Genomic DNA, 15005 nt, shown 5'->3' on the forward strand with positions numbered 1-15005 from the left:
GTTACTGTGCTGCTTTCAGATTACTGCCTCTCAGTCATTCATTCACAAATTCAACAAATATATGTGGAATACCAACAGTGTGCCAGGCGCTGGGTTAGGCACCGGAACAGACAAAAACCTTTGCCTCATGGAGCTCACATTCTTTAAATCCTATTAACTGTTAACTGATGCCTTCGTTCAGAATTAGCTTTTTTCTTTTTATTCCCCTAGTAATTCATTTTTGCTATTCTTATGGCAGCCAGCAGTGCTTAGCTGCTTAGCAGTATTCGAATGTATCTGTGTGTACCATAATATGGACGATTTCAAATATGTATTTTCACATGCAATTTTTGTGATTAAAAGGAAAAAAAGTTCCTAGATAAAATGAACAGGTTGAATATTCAAGTTACCACTGAGACAGTACAGTGTAATGGAAAGGTGACTGGAACGTGAGTCAAAAGACCTTTCAAAACTTAGTTCCATGAATTGGTGACTCATTTTGCTGCTCCTTTTCTCAGCGAACGAACTCATGGTAACACAGAGAGAGAAATGCCTGCCTTATCAGCTTCACGCAAGGTGTTTGTAAACACCAGATAAGATCATATATGAGAAAACATTTCGATCTGAGCATTTTTAAGGTCTTTTATAACATTGCTCAAGTGTTTTATTAGTAAATGTGAACACACCAAGTGGATTTGTGGCTTTCAGTAATTCAAATTCAAAATGATGTTAAATTATGCATAACTTCTAATTAATTGCTTTAATGATTGAAGCATTGTGGGATTTTGATATTTACCTCACACCAAGAGCTACCGAAGTTAGCACTGCAAGAAATGGCATACACGATTGGATGAGAAGCTATTTTATTTGGGCAGGAATCATACATGGCAAGAAGTTGGATTATTTCCAAAGACAGAATTATGTTCTGCTAAAATACATTTAAGGAAATAGTTCCAGTGTCAAATATAGATTTTTCCAAAGTGTATTCTTTTTTATTTTTCTTTATTTTTAACTTTTATTGAAATATAGTTGATTTCCAATGTTGTATTAATTTCTACTGTACAGCAAAGTGATTCAGTTATACATATATATATTCTTTTTTATATTCTTTTCCATTATGATTTATCATAGAATATTGAGTATAGCTCCCTGTGCTATACAGTAGGACCTTGTTGTTTATCCATTCTATATATAATAGTTTGCATCTGCTAAACCCGAATTCCCACTCTATTCCTCTCCCACCTTCCCCTCTTCCCCTTGGCAACCACAAGTCTCTTCTCTATGTCTGTCAGTCTGTTTCTGTTTCATAAAAGTTCACTTGTGTCATATTTTAGATTCCACATATAAGTGATATATGGTATTTGTCTTTCTCTTTCTGACTTACTTCACTTAGTATGTTAATCTCTAGTTGCATCCATGTTGCTGCAAATGGCATTATTTCATTCTTTTTTATGGCTGAGTAATACTGCATTGTATATATGAACCACATCTTCTTTATCCATTCATCTGTCGATGGACATTTAGGTTGTTTCCATATTTTGGCTATTGTAAATAGTGCTGCTCTGAACATAGGGGTGCATGTGTCTTTTTGAATTATATTTTTGTCCAGATATATGCCCAGGAGTGGGATTGCAGGATGATATGGTAATTCTAATTTTAGTTTTTTAAGGAACCTTAATACTGTTTTCCATAGTGGCTGCACCAACTTACATTCCCACCAACAGTGCAGGAGGGGCTCCCTTTTCTCCACACCCTCTCCAACATTTGTTATTTGTAGACTCCTTAATTATGGCCATTCTGACCGGTGTGAAGTGGTACCTCATTGTAGTTTTGATTTGCATTTCTCTGATAATTAGCAATGTTGAGCATCTCCAAAGTGTATGCTACAGATCATGGTAAGATGTTGATTGCTCTTTGACTCTAGGGTTAAATAATTTTGTTTGATAAACAATTAAAACTGTTAATTTACTGCAGAACTTTTCAGAGCTTTTAATATGCTAATGTGTATAGTGAAATTTTAAGAGGGCAGACAAAATTCATAGCATTTTCCAACTGTATTTGAGAATGGATATTTTCCTCTCAGCTGTTACCATCTATTAACAGCACAGCGTTAGTCCTCGAAATGTGGTCGAGGACCAACAGCATCACCGTCACTTGGACCCCACCCCAAACCTCCTGAATCAGAATCTCTGCAGGTAGGGCTGTTTTGACAAGCTGTCTGTTTTGACAAGCCCTCCAGGTGATTCCGATGTATGTGAGAACCATTGCCCTGGGTTCCAGGAAGGTAGTTTGGAAAATAAAGATCTAATGAACTTAAATTACGTATGTTTCTGAAGAAAGCCATCATTCTATTCTGAGTAGTAATATTTAGGTTTCAAGTTTTCATGTAGGTGTGTGTATGAAATCAAAGAAAAAAAATGCATTCTTGCCAAGTAGAATAGGTGTGGTAGAATGAAAAAGGCGTTGAAAGTTAATGATTCAGGATTTAGCGAAAGTGGAGTTGGATTAGTTTTAGATTATAAACCTGACTTTATAATACCACACCCTGACTACTTCAGATTTATACTTTTGTAAATTGAAAAAATGCATACTTGCACATCTTGGATTTAGAGTAGAATTCCTCAGGATTTAAACTTCCGTAAAGGGGTATGCTTTTATCCTTTTTTTTTTTTTTAGGCTTCCTGACTCTCTTAATTTATTCCAACAATTTGGAATCACAATTTTCTTACACTACTGCTCTTGGGAAGTTCTTTCAACAATTACTTATTGGCTGCTTAGTAGGAGCTTGGTAGGCACTGTGCTAAGTCTCGGACATACGCTGGTAAATACAGTGTGATCATCACAGAGCTTGTAGTTATGGGAAGGTAGAGGCAAGGAAACAGACCTTGCCTAAGGAGTGAAGTGCTCTGTCTGGTAAGGAAGTCCAAGATGCCAGGCCAAAAGGAAGGGCACATAATGTAGGCCTTCAACATTAGGGATTATTTACCATTTCTTAGAGGAAGTGGTAAATAAAATGTTGTGATGTGATAGAAGCAGTTTATTAAATTGCACAGTGATAACTTGAAAAATAATGTAGGAATATTCTAACTCATTTCTAATTTGGGAAGGAGAAACAGTACTTAGTGTGGGAGCATCTCTGATTAGTGAGCAGTTGGTCATGTAGGATAAAATTCAATGCATCCATCTTTTGTAGATTGTTGTAGGAAAAAACAAAGACCATATCATCCTGAATTTTAAAAAAATTTGGAAATGAAACTTAATAAAAAACGTATTTAATGATGGAGTTATCCAAGCTTGTTCTGATGAGTAATGTATTTAGGCTGTCATAAGAAAGAATATTTACATTAAATAACTATGTAAGTGATAAATAATATAATAAATTATTTGGATACCTTCAAAAGGGAAAAATCCCAAAATTTAGGAAAAATAATATTAAAAGTATTTATGACTTAAAACCTTCTTCAGGAATGTTAATGTGTAAACACCATGTGTGATTATAGAATTCTACCTATGTATATGTTTACTTTTATGTGCTTTAGTGTATTTTGTTTTTTTTTTTTTTTTTTTTTAAGGATTTTCTTATTTATTTATTTATTTATTTATTTTTGGCTGTGTTGGGTCTTCGGTTCGTGCGAGGGCTTTCTCCAGTTGCGGCAAGCGGGGGCCACTCTTCATCGCGGTGCGGGGACCGCCCTTCATCGCGGTGCGCGGGCCTTTCTCTATCGCGGCCCCTCCCGTCGCGGGGCACAGGCTCCAGACGCGCAGGCTCAGCAATTGTGGCTCACGGGCCCAGCTGCTCCGCGGCATGTGGGATCTTCCCAGACCAGGGCTCGAACCCGTGTCCCCTGCATTAGCAGGCAGACTCTCAACCACTGCGCCACCAGGGAAGCCCTATGTATTTTGTTTTTATGAATATAATTTTTTCTCTTTAAATGAGTAAGCTATTCATACTGTGTCAGTAAAGCTAGTGTTAATTTTAAAATTCCAGTGTTTAATGTATTTTTTGAGTCACTAGTTTTTATTAGCTGTTAATTATATCAGCGCTATAGGTAGGATTGTATTCTGTGTAGTGTATAATTTTAGATTCCTCCTCCCTCCCCTTTTAAAAACTCTTCCAGGTACCGTTATTACTATGGTTACCTTTCGGAAAATTTACCTCTAAATACTGCCATAATGTCTGAAATAGTAGAGGCAGCTGTTAATGATGTTGCTGATTTTATATGTATTAATTTTTTTGGATTTACTATTGGAGGTAAATGATAATCTACTCCGGACACTGTTACTACTCCAGATAACTAAAGTCCCTAAGGGTTGGTAGAGGAAGGTTTATTTGTACAGTAAAGCAGCTGATGACTTGTTTGATCAGGTCAGTCTCATGAAGAAAGGGAGTATAAAAGTCATACTGCATAGGTCAGATCCTCAGTCTGCATTTACATGGAGCACATGATTCAACTTTTCTGTGCATTAGAGCTTGCTTATCCTTAAAATGTAGGTATAAATAGTACCTGCTTCACAGAGTTGGAATGAGAACTTAAAAAGTTAATTAATGTAAAGTGCTTAGACTAGATCCCGGCACATAGTCAACGATCAATAAATGTTATTAATCATCATGTTTCATTAACCTTTAATAATCTTTCATTATTAGGGTAAAGAAGATTCTGTCCTTAGCAAAGCCCATAACACAGCCCCATTTTCTGGCCATTATTCCTTCTCTATACCTTTTTTTCCCCCTGAACGTCCAAGCTACTTTCCATCTTTGGGGGATTTTGTAACTGTTTGTTATTGTCTATCCTGAAATTCTCTTTTCCTCATCTTTCCTTGGTCAACTGATTTTTTTTTTCTCCTGCTTAAGATTTGAGCTCAAAAAATACATTCTTAGCCTAACCTTTCCTGATATTCCCCCACCAGCCCTCCATGCCCCAAAACGAGATTCTGCTCCCTGTTTCTAGCTGTGTTTGTATAGAATTTTAACAGTTTATAATAATACAATTAGGTGATTTGTTGTCTTTTTATTTCATAGCATATTATGGACCCAGAACTGTTCTTAGCACATACTGGACACAAAATAAAACATTTGAATGTGTACATGTGAGAGGGAGTGAGTAAATTATGAATGAATGAGTTGCCCCAAATGCACTTGGGTATTATGCATACTTGGGTACTAAAAACACAGGTACAGGATAACATGAGATGAGACATTTTTCGTTGTTCTTGATGCTTGAGAAGATAATTGCTTCACTGTATGCAGGTGTATTTGAGAACTACCAATACAGAGTAAATAATGTTTGGTTTTGTTGATTAAATGGAAAAAATCTTTTTGACTTTTGCAAATTGTGTGAAACAGAGTAGAAGTATTTGTTCTTGAAGTATGCTAATAATAGTATGAACATTGCCAATCACTTTCCAGTATACCTGGGGCTTTAAACATAAGCAGCTTCAACAGTTTTCCTAGGCTGCTGTGGGCCTGCAGGAGGTGCAGTTGTGTCCCTGGTGTGCATGTGCAGGTGATTACCCTGAGGCAGTTGCCTGCAAGAAGTCATTGAGAATCAGAGTAAGTTGGACCCGAAGGCTCCAGCATGACCTTTATAAGTACAGATGTGTTTGCGGGACAGAGTAGTTCCATTAGGTTGAATTCATTATCTGCATATCTTCCTTTTCTCCTATCCTTTTTTTCCTACTATCTTTTCTACTCTTAGCTGTTTCCCTTTTCTTTTTCTCGCCTTCCTCTAACTTGCACACTTGAAAAACATCTTTTTTCCCGTCTCTACCTCCTCTTTGGTTTGAAAAGTTGATGGAGACTTTTTCTTCCCACTCTGAAAGTCTTTAAAATTTCTGTGTGAATCTCTGAAGCCTTGTTCAACTTCGACATAGGCAGTGAAAAACGATCAAAACTAAACCTGTTCAAAGACATTAAACTCCTGTTTGACTGGGAGATTAAGGTTTGGCTTAGGAAATGAGATTATGTAGTTTAGAACCTTATGAACCAGAACCAATAAAATGGTTCACCAGAATGGGAGTGTTTTCTACTTTCTGGATCACTGATTATTTAGTACAGAAAGTCCAGCATCACCAAAACACATGTTAGCTGCTTGCCCATGCTTTACTCTGAAAGGGAAGTGGCAGTGCCTACTTCAGATATTCTGATAATAAAAGGGACTAATTTTTCCCCTGATTGAATCCAACAGTTCTTAAGAAAGAGGCTGACATTAAAATCTCAGAGGAATCTATGCAGTTTTTTTGTTTTTCTTTGAAAATATCCTTCAAAGGTAGGTAATAGTCCTTCTCTTCACCTGAATGAGGCCTTATCCATTTGACAACCATTTTCTTGTGCAGTCTCTAGGCCCATTTGGGAAGATATATAGATTTTTAGTTTGTCTGAGTCACCTTTGGTTATGTTGACAATCCTAAAGAATTTTCTATAGATGTTTTAATTTTCTGTAGAACAGCAAATGTTATCTTTACAGCAGCGTTTGAATAGAAGACATGATTTGTTCACTTTTTGGCAGCAGTGTTCACACAGGAACTTCAACTACAAAGTCATTCCCTGTGCATGCTAACACTGAAGTTGTTTTATTAAAGAAATGCCTTTTAAAAATGGAATATTCTTCTAGGAAGGTTAACCAGTTTTCAGAATTGCAATAAATTATATCAGTTGGCAAAATATTTTATATTATCATAGCAATAATCTCTTTGGTGATAAACACATATGGGCAGAAAGATGCAATTATATATTTTTAGATGCCAGTTTATATTGAGAATATTTATTAAGTATAAGTTTTGTAAAACTCTACTATCTAAAGATTCTATCCCCTAAGACCATGCTAATTTTTATTAAAATGTGAGATTACCAGCCACTTAAAAAGCCATTGTGTTTCCTATTGATGGTAGTTAATTGGGTAATGATGAAAATAACTGCAAATGAAGTGGATTTTAGTAATGTGTCTTGGTATATGTTCTATCTGACTTTAGAAATCTTCCCTAGTGAGCCACTTAAAGGAGATAACTGCTGGAAAAATGGAAGGGCATTGTTGTAATAATAACTCACTTACATGTGTTCCTTCAGCATGGACCCATGGTTTGTTAAGGCCTTGGTGCAACAGAGTAAAAAGTGCTTAGGAACTGTTCGTTAAAAAATAAATGATTTAATTTACTGGGGGAATAGGTTTTTTTTAGGTGCATGGTACAAAACTCAAAAGCTACGAAAGTAAGCTTCCTCCTACTGGTCCATCCACTCAGAAGTCCTCCCCAGAGAGAATTCCTGTGACGAGATTCTTGTTTTCCTTCCAGAGAGTGTGTGTGTACATGTTTGTATACATGTATACATACATATACATGTATACATGATACAGAACAGCGTATATAGCATGTATAAAACATATAGAATATGTCTGTCTCTTGCTTTTAAATACAAATTAGAGTAGTTATACATACTGCTTTGTATCTTGCTTTTACTTAATATATGCTGTCAGTCATTCCATATTAATACACACAAAGCTGCGTCATTCCTTTAAATGTCGCATACAGTTATTTTAAAGGTAGCGTGTGGATGTAATATCATGTGTTTGGTTTTTCCAGTCATTTGTTATTTATGTACATGTGTGCATGTAACTGCAGGAGCATTTCCTAGAGCATAGAGAGCTGTACACCACACAGTTTGTACCCATTTCCATGCCTACCCACAACGTGAGAGTTTCTGCTACCAGTGAATATTTTATCAAACTCTTAAAATTTGCAAAGCTTAAAGAAAAAATACTATCTTTTTGATGGTTTTACTTTGCATTTTTCTTATGAGAGATGTTAAGCATCTTTTCATATACTTAAAAACCAGTTACGTTTGAATTTTTGTAAAATGTTTTCATATCATATTGATTAGTTTTCATACATTGTCGGTCTTTGTTTTTGTTTATTTTTAGGAGCTTTTTCTATATTAGAGAAAAATAGTTCTTTGTGATGGAAATATTTACTCAGATTGTATTTTCACTTGATTTATGATTTATTTTGATTCAGGAACATGCGTGACTTTTTTTTTTTTTTGCCATTTACTCTGTGACACTCTTTTTAAAACCTTTAATTTGTCCTCATAAACTTTAATCCTTAAAAAAAAAAAAAAAAAGAAAAGAAAACGAGAAGTTAAGTAACTTGCCCAGAATCTCAAAGTTAAATCGCACTCAGGTAGTCTGACCCCCAAACCCACCCTCTTAACTACCATACTATACTACCTGAATCTGTTCTTAAAGAACAAAAATGTAATTTTCCTGAATTAAAAAAAGTTCTAATTCACAGAATTTTTTCTTCCTGATATGGGCAACTGATAATTAGCAGGTGTATATTTTAATTATTTTTTTTCCAAATAGAAATACGGGGACTGATTTACTACTCACTTCAAAGTAAAATTGAGAATTATTTGTTCTCAATTAGAGAAGCATTAGAGAAGCATTTTTATGCTCAGATTTTTATATTTGATGAAAAGAGTTTTAGGCATGGCAGAAACTGATATCTGAAAGGTGATATTTATAAATAGTGCTGCCTTTTGCTTATCTTTTTCTGTCTGAAGAAAATGAGAATACTTATTTACTATGATTGGATTTTAAGTGTGGTGTAAATGTTAGATTATTATGAATATTCTTGGCATCTCAAAACCCTAAGGCAGATAACACATAGATGTGGAGTCATGTTTTTATGGGACTCCCAACTTCAGAAGGATCGGCAAAAGGCCAGAGGATATCTAAATACCTTAGATCGAGATTTCTCTTTTCTGGATAAGCCTATTATTGAGCAAGACCTTTTGTGAATAGTTGTTTTTTCTTTTTCGGTCTTAAATATAAAAAACTTGTTTAAAAGAAGATACTGCTTTTTTAACGTGCTTGCAATTAAAAAAATTACTGCCTTAAAAACTGCATAATTTAAGGGCTTATCTGCAGTCAAGTTTCATGGGTCTGTGATAGAAATCAGTGAATTATACCATGGGTCACAGAGGAGGAAGACAATTCCACCAGGGAAGGGAAGGAAGGCAGGTGGGAAAAGGCTTTTGTGGATGAGATGGCACCTGAACCACATCTTGAAAGAGGAGGAAGCAGCATTACATAAATAGGGAGTTACACACACAGTCCCGTCTGAAGGATTGAATGGGGTGTAGAGTGGCCAAGGGGAAGAGAAGACACAGGTAAGTGTTGCAACTCGTTGCATCTGGGACAGTACTGTGCAGGAGAAATACAATGTGAGCCACGTATATAACTTAAAATTTTAGTAACACATTACCAAAAGTGAAAAATAAACAGGTAAAGTTACTTTATTTTATCCAAGCAGAAAAATTGGATGAGAGTCGGGGTATGTGGTGTGGAATTCTTTTTTTTTTTTTTAATTTGTGAAAGAAGAGATTTAAACATGCTTTAAGCTGTAAGGAAGGATAGGAAGAATGAAATAATTCAAACTATGAGACCAATTGGGGAAGTCTGTTTGGAGAGATTGGTCTTGATTGGTAGAAAGGAGAACTTTTCCTCTGAAACTAGGAGGAGAAGGGAAGATAAAGATTTGTGTCTCTTTGGAGGTTTTGAAAGTCTAGGAAAAATTAAAAATGCATTCCCAAGTATAGCCTTTCAGGAAGAAAAATGAAAATTTAAGAAAATCCAGATTGTTCATAAATGAAGAACTCTATTTTCTGTGTTCATTTTCCCCCTTATAATAACATTAATTCTTCACACTGGAAAAATGGCCTAGGATTCTCAGGGCCATAGAATATAGATCGCAAGAAATGTCACGAAGGAAACCAATGCAGCTTTGCCCAAATTTTGGTAGGGTGATACAGGAATGACTCTGCCACAGATAAGGTCTTGGAAGTTTTAAGCTAATTTATAAAGGAAGGAATGGACACAGATCAATAGGAATTCTTGATGTCAAGCACATGGGAATAGTGAGGGAGAGGAGGGAGACTAGAATGTAGGGAGAGAAAGAGACACTGACTTTAGTGATAGAAGATATCAATGTAGAAGATATCAATGGATATTACAGTCTTTGTTGTCTTTAAGTCAATGTTTTTTCAGCTTTTACACAAAACTATTACATGTTACAGAAAATGCATCTCAAATTCTCTTAAACAATGAAAGAAATGTACTGGTTCACAAAATCAAAAAGTTCAGGGACATCAGACTTCAGGCAAGGTTTGATCCAGAGGCTCAGGGTGTTATTGGGATCCAGCTCTGTTTTCTGAGATACTCTGGGCTCTGTCCTGCTCCACAAGTTTGTGCAATCCCTAGGCAGGATGTCCTCATTATCTCACATATTCATGCCATTCTGTCCAGATGTAATAGCCAAGGACACTGACTTCAGAAATTCTATTGAGAATACTGATACTCTGATTAGACCCTAGCTAGATTGCGAACTCCATCCCTGGGGCTGGGAATGGAGTTAGGTTCCCTGGGATTACATATCCTCAATGGAAACTGGGCCTTACTGGGAAGTGGGAAAACAGACTGGTGATACAACCAAGTTCCCGTAGTACCAATGGGAAGGGAGGGTGAACACACATCCTGGGGCTCTTGGACAAGTAGCCTGAAGCACAAATTTTTATTTCAATGTATCCTTTTTAAAATTGAATATTAATTATAATTTTACATTATATTCTATAGTACACTTTTGTATATATCAAAATTGTTTCAAAATCTTTGAGTAAAATGAATGATCCAAAGCTGTCATTTAACCTGTGACTTCAGACATCCCTTGGTGTATCAGTAGGTATTTGTGAACAAGTCTTGTATAATCTTAACGTAATGGACTCTGTAATACAAACACGTATTTGATTTACAAAATAAAGAGCACACTGAAAGGCTTATTAAATACTATATCCTAGATAAATTTTAAGCCATGATTTTTATAAAGTATTGCCCATGTTAAGGGTGTTTTCTGCAATTCACTTTTATTTACAACTACATATAACCACTGGGATTAACCACTTCTTGGGTATTAATAACCATGGTAAAAATATCTGAGGATACTTTTTAAAAAACACTCTTTGTACCGTGGGTCATTAAACTTAGTCTGAGAATGTGTTTAGTAGCTGTAATTGTGCTGCAGGACATTTTAAAAACTAGAACTGAACTCTCAACCCCAGGTTTGCTCTGAGATAATTACAGGATGAAAAATGACTAAAGGAAAAAAAATCAATTTATCTTTGTTAATAAAAATGCCTCACAGTACCGTTCAATACCTTTAAAATTTAATGATATTTTCATTTTACACACACAGACACACACTTACGTCTGTCTATTTTTAGGAAAGAGTTACCATTTTCTGTGATACCCATATCTTGTATGAGACTTGGATAGTAGAGAAAAACTTCTAATTATTTTCAAGCAGAAGTAGGACTTACTGTGTGCCAGCCACTGTTTTAATGTTTAAAATATAATCACATCTAATACTTACATCAATCCTGAGGCAGTCAAGTTCCAGCATGATTAAATAACTTGCCCAACATTATTTACACAGCTAGTAAATGGTCAAGTTGGAGAACCCAGGCAGCCTGACTCTGGAGTCCATGATCTTAACTACACACTGTGTTGATTCCTAGTTATTCTATTAATAAAAAGGGAACCTTTGCCAGGTAAATCTCTGCAAGTTCGTTATGAAAACAGTTTGTGGTGATACTGTTCATAGCCTTTTCTAGTTTGAAAGTGAACGGCCAACCCTGTGTTTGAGCTCTGGCATCAGAGCAGGCTATTTCCCAGAAGCTCACATCTGTGCTGTACCTTTTGAAGTCATGCTTCACTGGATCTTTGATGTGTTTCTTCAGTCCAGGTTCCTTTCAGGTGTCTAACTTCAAATGAATGGTAATGCTGCCATTCTTTACCGATAACATAATGGAACTTGGGTTCTTTTATCCTTGTTGTTATGTTGGTCATAGTATGCTGGATTTTTAGGGAGGTTTATTTTAACTAATCAGAATGTTGAGTTTTAAGATTTATTTTGTGGTTGTTATTTTATGTGTTTATCCATTCAGTGACAGATTAAATTAGAAACTTTTACATAATGTTTTTGGAAACATTAGCTGCTCTTCAAAAGAAGTGCGGTGAATGAATTCCATTTGTGTTTTGGTAAGCAACGACTGGGTGAAGAGCCTTAAATAATTTTCTCTCCCAGCCTCATTGAGATGCAGTTCACCTTCACCTCCTTTATTTTGGATGCTCACCTCATGCTTCTGTCAGTTCCACAATGCATTTCCAGTCTTGTCGGAATAGTGAAGGATAAGCTGGGGCTGTAACTTTGAATAAATATTAAATGTAAAAATACCTCTTTACTTTCAGTCGTCTTACACTGTGGCTTGCTTTTTCTCGCCTCTTCCCTCCATGCTAATCCAGCCCCCTCTGTTATAGTTCCAGGAGACAGAAACCAATTTTAGATTTATTGGGAGGATTCAGAGTGGCTCAAAGGAAGAGTTAACCAGGCTTTAGGATTGGAGTCAGTTGCTTGTTGACCTGTGTCTAGACATACTTCAAGTGGATGACTCATCTCTGGTCACCTTCTCTGCTCAGGATTACAGAATCTGGGGAAAGTGTGGGAGGACCCAAGTCAGCTCCCCACCTGAGCCTATCTCTGGGCCGGAGGGATGGGGTGTACTACGTGGACGGCCTTGCCTCAGAGGACTCTGGAACTGGCCAGGTCCTCCCCCGCTCCTGCCCCCATATCCTCTCTGTCTCTGTCTCTCTGGATTCCATGCACACTCCCAGACATAGGCAGTCTAATTTGATTTTGAGCAGGATTTTGCTCTAGGGAAGAAAGACTTGCTGAAAAAAAAAGAAGTAATGGCTCTGGATTCCAAATCAATTTCATATTGGTGGCTGGGTAATTCTCAGTGAGTCATGTTTTTCACTAATCAGGCATGCAGATTGATAAGATTAATGAACGTGGCTGAGAGGATAATAGTGGGCCAGAACCTAGAAGCTGTGTATTTTTACCTGGGCCCTTCCTTAGGGAAAACCCAGAGAGGAAGGAGGGAGAAGAATTAGATTAGTAATTTTGCTGATTCTTCTGGTTTAGCTTTTTTGCAAGACTTCTTGCTTTCACCAATGAAGAAGAGAGCAAAATAGAATGTAACACTAAAGGAGGAGAAAAAATCATCACAGAATGTTGATAATTAGAATTTTATAAAATATTATCACAGATGACATATTTCGTAGAGGATTTAAAGGGTGAATAGTTGGGTGGAGTGTTATATGAGAGAATTTGTATTAATAATTTCAGTATCAGAAAGTTGTTGAATTTTAAGGCGGTTCAAAATAAATTGTTAGGTTAGAAAAGGTGAGACTGACAATAACCAGGAAATTATTTTTCTAAGACTGTTTTCAAACCTTAGAGAGACCCTCATTTGTTTCAATCACAACCTAAAGTTTCTACCTCATATTTATATCCTATATTTAAACTTTACAAAAATCAATTTTTGATTAAAATTCCGACTAGGAGTAAGTGAAAACATTGGGATCTAGTCCATTTACATGTAAACCTTTAGGAAGAAATACTAAGTTAGTGTTATTATTTTGACTTGAGGTAAAATGTGTCTTATGAATTGTAGTAAAAGTAACCATAAAAATTATCCAGTTTAACCTAGTTGAAGCATTGGTAAATAAGTGCCATTCTGGCCTGTCATAATCTTAGGATTCAGTTAGAAATTCAAAGAAATGTAAGCTAAGTTTCAGTTATGTTCTTTCATTGAGTCTATGAAAGCTATTTTAGGAGGGAAATTAAAATTCATTGAACTGCTATATATAACAGTTCTCTATAATTAATCCCCAAAGTACCCAACAGGGACGTTTTTCAGTAACAGAAGTATAAAAAAAGGGAAAAAAGTTATTTTAAAGAATTAATCACTGCAGGGATTTTCATATTAGGAGTGAGCTACATTTCAGTTATTTCGTTCTGTGTTGCGGGGAGATGGTCCTGGCAGAGTGAAGAACACGTGCAGGTAACCAGGCAGCAATGTGACTGACGTGCTTGGAAGACCAACAAGGAGACCAGCACGCCTGCAGTGGAATGGTCCACAGGGAGAGGACTAAGAGGGCATCAGGAAAGCAGGAGGCAACGAGATCATGTTCAGACTTGTAGGCCGTGTTAAGGACCTTGGCTTGTATTTTTAGTGATACGGAAAGTCATTGGAATGTTTTAATCAAATGAGTAACATGAGTTGTCACTGGCTTTAAAAAGATCATTCTGGCTGCTGCATGGGAGTAATGTCAGGACCAAGGACGGCAGTCGAGACATCGGCTGAAATTTCCTGCAGCAATCCCAGGTGAGCCAGGGTGGCAGCAGTGGAGCTGATAAGAAAAAGTGAAACACAGAATGTATTTCACAGGAAGAACCGAAAGGATTTAAGTTGCATGTGGGAGATAAATAAGAGGGAGCTGTCAGGAACAAGTGCAAGGACTTTTCCAGATCAAAGGGTGATGTTTCCATTTATGGGGCCAAACGGGGGCTGAGAAGTGAAGGTGTGGGTTAAATCGGGTTTCTTCTTGGGCATGTTGAGATGTCAGTTAAAATGGATATGTGAGGCTGGAGTTCAGGGAGGACTGGAGATAATAAATTGGAGTTTCATTTGCATGTCGGTTTTGCCTAAAGCCACTAGACTGAGAGAGACTGTTTAGAGAGTGAGTGTAGTTAGAAGAGAAGTTCAAAAACGGATCTTAGAGAGCTCTGAGGTTTGGAAGTTGGGGAGATGAGTAACCAGTGAAGGAAGATGAGTGAGGTACAAGGGCAATCAGGACATTGTGTGTATCCAGGTAGCCTTGAGGTGAAAGTATTTCAAGGAGAAGGAATTGATAATCTTAGTTAAATCCTGTTTAAAGTTCAGCAACAGGGAGGGTCAACGGGTGACCTTGACAAAAGCAGCCTGTGGTGTTGAGGGAAAGCGTGCCTGGGTTGGTTTCAAGAGAGGCTAAGAGTGGAGGAGGGAATTGCAGGCAGCAAGTATAGACAGTTCTCTTGAGGAAGAAAGAAGCTGAGAGATGAGTGATATTTGGAAAGGAAATGAGGCTAAGATACGT

At 36.7% G+C, this 15005-nt stretch overlaps 1 protein-coding gene across 2 annotated transcripts in view; it reads left to right on the top strand.

Annotated features, from left to right (window-relative positions):
- BMPR1B (bone morphogenetic protein receptor type 1B) overlaps nt 1-15005 on the top strand; it is a 439992-nt gene that overhangs the window by 78716 nt on the left and 346271 nt on the right. The window contains exon 1 of one of the 2 annotated variants that reach the window (XM_057547293.1): nt 14170-14254. The exons of the other annotated variant lie outside the window; for it this stretch is intronic. The gene's annotated coding sequence lies outside the window, so the exon portion shown is untranslated. Of the gene's footprint in view, nt 1-14169; nt 14255-15005 lie in introns of those variants that run through there. 2 annotated transcript variants of the gene reach the window in all.

This window comes from Balaenoptera acutorostrata, chromosome 5 (assembly GCF_949987535.1).
Source record: "Balaenoptera acutorostrata chromosome 5, mBalAcu1.1, whole genome shotgun sequence".
NCBI lineage: Eukaryota > Metazoa > Chordata > Mammalia > Artiodactyla > Balaenopteridae > Balaenoptera > Balaenoptera acutorostrata.